Source organism: Sinocyclocheilus anshuiensis, unplaced genomic scaffold (genome assembly GCF_001515605.1).
Source record: "Sinocyclocheilus anshuiensis isolate Anshui unplaced genomic scaffold, SAMN03320099.WGS_v1.1 scaffold647, whole genome shotgun sequence".
Classification (NCBI taxonomy): domain Eukaryota; kingdom Metazoa; phylum Chordata; class Actinopteri; order Cypriniformes; family Cyprinidae; genus Sinocyclocheilus; species Sinocyclocheilus anshuiensis.
Window position 1 is genome coordinate 924,409 of NW_015552606.1, and position 3,857 is coordinate 928,265.

Consider the following 3,857-nt stretch of genomic DNA (forward strand, 5'->3'; position numbering starts at 1 on the left):
TATATAAGGGGCTTGTATATATATATATATATATATATATATATATATATATTAGGGGTGTAACGGTACAAAAACATGATGGTTCGGTATATACCTCTGTTTTGATGTCACGGTTCGGTATGGTTTCGGTACAGCAGGGTGTAAAACTAAACATACATTTTTTTTATTTTTTATTAAACAGTGGTTTACTGAACAAATTGCTCTTTCTTTAAATAAATTCAGTTATAGTTAAAATTTTCTTGTGGATAAAAATCTACCTCAGCTTATGCTCTAAACTATAAGGAGGCCTTTTACATTACTATAAGGTTACAATGAAATGCAGAGCCCAAACTTAAATTCAATAACTATATATTTTTAAATATAATAATCAACACTCAAATAAAAAAAAGTATGCAAACGTAAATTTCACATAATAGTTTTTAAATTAACTTCTAAATCTAATTATAAAATTACACCCCTATATCTTTTTTTAAGTGGTAGTTGCATAGGCTTTTAATTGACAGAAATCTCTCAGATTTCATAAAAAATATCTTCATCTGTCTTCTAAAGATGAACGAATGTCTTACAGGTTTGGAACGGGTTTCATTTTTGGGTAAACTATCCCTTTAAAGGTCCCATATTGTCAAACCTTAAATTTCCTGGCTTTTTTCACGATAACTGAGGTCTAGGGGCTATTTAACTACCATATAAGTTTCAAAACAGTCAGTCCACAGTAAAATGCACACAGCCTGCATAAAGTAGCTGTGATTTTTCATGAACCGTTGTGACTTCCGTAAAAAGTTGATGTCAGAACTACACAGCCAGACGCGCCCATAACAACAAAAGTCAATACTTTATTGAACCTTTTCTGATAAGAAGTGTGTGCTGCAAACGTGAGCATTTTTGACGATCGTTTCTGTCAAGTCTGCTCGTTTTATCGCGTTTAACCACAGCTGTCGTCGGATATTTTAAGCTCCTTATGTAGCCGAATCTGCGCTGGTTTGAATGGGCCGCCTCCAGTTTCCCCTTTGTTTTGCTGCCTCCAGCTAGCACTAGATTTTGATTAGATCTGATTTGAATTCAATCCACCAGAAACCCCAGCACTATCAGCACCAGATTTCGAAATGCTCATGACAGACGTCACCAACTTGGCTTACCTTCACCTCACAGTGATTGACTGTTGTTTGGCACTCTTGCCTCTCATTTGCATAAAGTTCAGCAATTTTTGTTGCGAGGGAACATCAAAATATCACACAAGCTTTTGTGCATTCTGAAAACCTTGATAATTTCACTGCTATCCCAGCTGAGCATGTGACACTATGGCTAAACTAAGAGTATTATTGATGAACACTAGTTCTTGATTAAAAATAATGCTGAATCTGAGAGCAGTATTCATGAGGAAGTGCTGTTTGCACTCAGAGGGGTAAGTGATATGTGTGAGGGTTAGTGTGTGTGATGGTATTATGAAGGGTGTTTTGTGGGCCCCGGGGACATAAGGCATAAGCCACAGCACAAAGAAAGAGATGCTCACTAAACACTTAACATGAATAATTAATCAAAGTTCTCAGGGCTTGGTTAGTCTTCAGTGACCTCAGTAGTCACACTAGATTTGGAAAGGTCCTTTCAATAGCTTGAAAATGAGTGTGATGACTAATATGTTTAGCAAATTGTGAGTCTGAGTTCTGATGACAGTCACTGTTTAGGAAAAAAATGCTGTGAATCTAATTGTATATCCTTTATAAAGTGTCTTGTGCTGAACAGAAAACTAAATTTTTACATTTTCTGAAGAAAGTATGAGTGATATTTGCCAGTGCAAAAGTCACTTCTGTGTTGCTTGGGTGTTGTTATGTGATTGCTAAGTTGTTTTGAGTGGTTTTTAGCATGTTGCCATGTGGTTGCTTTGGTGTTCTGGTTGGTTGCTAGGTGGTTACTTTGTATTCTGATCCATAGTTGAGTCCTTCCTTCAGTGGAGGTCTATGGGAGTTGTATTGTTTTACTGTCCACCAGGCAAAAATCACCATCAACAGTGCAGCACAGAGCACAACGAAAATTGTGTCATCATTTAACATAATTCAACATAATTCCAAATCTGTATATGTTTCAGTGGAACACAAAAGGAAATATTCTGAAAAATGTCTCATGATTTTCTTGTTCATGCAGTAAATGCAGTAATGTTTTAGCACAACTGAAACATTCTGCACAATGAAAAGCACTTTATAACTTTATTTAAATTTAAGCCAAGTTGAGGACATCATGCCACATGCCAAAGAACATTTAGATAAAGGCACTGGTGTTGTCTGTGCACTTTTTTGATGACTTCAAAGGCGCTTCATGCTGTCTGTGTCTGGTACTCAGAAAGATGTACCCTCAGGGCTCTCAGAAAGAGCTGAGCGCACAAGTGTGTGTGTGTGAAGGATGCATGCATGGTTTTTAGTTCACCTCAATGCTCTTAGCACAGCCATCATTTAAGGTGATTGCAGTGGAAATCACAGAGATTACATGTAGGTCAAGAGAGGACAAAAAATAGTAAAAGGGAGCATCTTGAAATCCATTTAGAGCCTCTGTGAGCTTGTTTTTCACTTTAGGTTGATCTAAACATTTTAGGACACAGTAAACACATTTTAATAAATGCATTTTAAAGGTGAAGTGTGTAATTTCTGTGCCATTAAACTGTACTAACAGTTACAAACAGGTCACACACTAAACTCACACTATTGGTTGAATGGCTAGAATTTGACACATGTAGGCCACTCAAACAAATAACAATGTTCTGAAAGCATCACAGGGTCACAGCATTTACACTATTAAGGGGACTATGAAAGGCTTCATTATAGTCTCTGCTTACAAATTTAAAGGAAAATGGAAAAAAAAAAATCTCACATTTAAGCTAAGCTGATTTTTTTCATTAGTATTTTTTCTGATTCTGTCTCACACATGAGTGGTTTTTAAGTACCCCTCACACAGAACCTTGCGAGCATGCTGTGTCGATGTGTCTCATGAATGCTGCATAAGTCATATTTTATCAGTGAATTATCTTTGCCCACAGCAACAGGAAACTCCAATCAGCTATTTAATTTGCAATTCAAGTGATGTCTAATGTTCCATTGCATTTTTGGAAGGGTTGTCAGCAGTTTAGCGACCTCAAGGTATTGCCATTGGACGCTTTGATGTGTTTAGAAATGGCTGTGTAGATAAGGGGATTCGTGGAGACGCTGTTGTGTAGTCTTCAGTCCATTACCTTTCTAGTAATGTTATGACTCTAAGAAGTACATCTGAGTATGTGTTTGAATGCATGAAAATGTGTAGTTCCTACTGTTTGTTTCTATCATATATGTACTGAATAAAATATTATGCTGAGTTTTCAGCAGCCATTATTCCAGTCTTCAGTTTCACATGATTCTTCAGAAATCAGTCTAATATGCTGATTTGGTGATCAGGTAACATTTCTTATTATTTTCAATGTTGAAAACTGTTGTGCTGCTTAATATTTTTCTGGTAACCAAGATATGATGATGATGATGATGATTATTATTATTATTAATAATAATATTATTATTCAGGGTTAAACAGGTAAATGTTTGGTAACATAGTAAAGGTCTTTACTGCCTCTTTTGATCAATTCAATGCATCCTTCCTGAATAAAAGTATCAGTTACTTAAATAAAATAAAAGTCTTCCTCCAAACTTTTGAGCGGTATTGTAATTTTAACATGTAAATGTGCATATGTATTTCTGGTATGTTTTATTTTTTTCTACTTCTCTTTTTAAATTGATCTCCATTTGTACCTTTTCTTAATTTTGTTTCTGTTGCTTACTGCACCTTAATTTGTTTCTGGCCAGTCTTCTCTATTCTTTATTCTCTATTATTGCATCTGATAC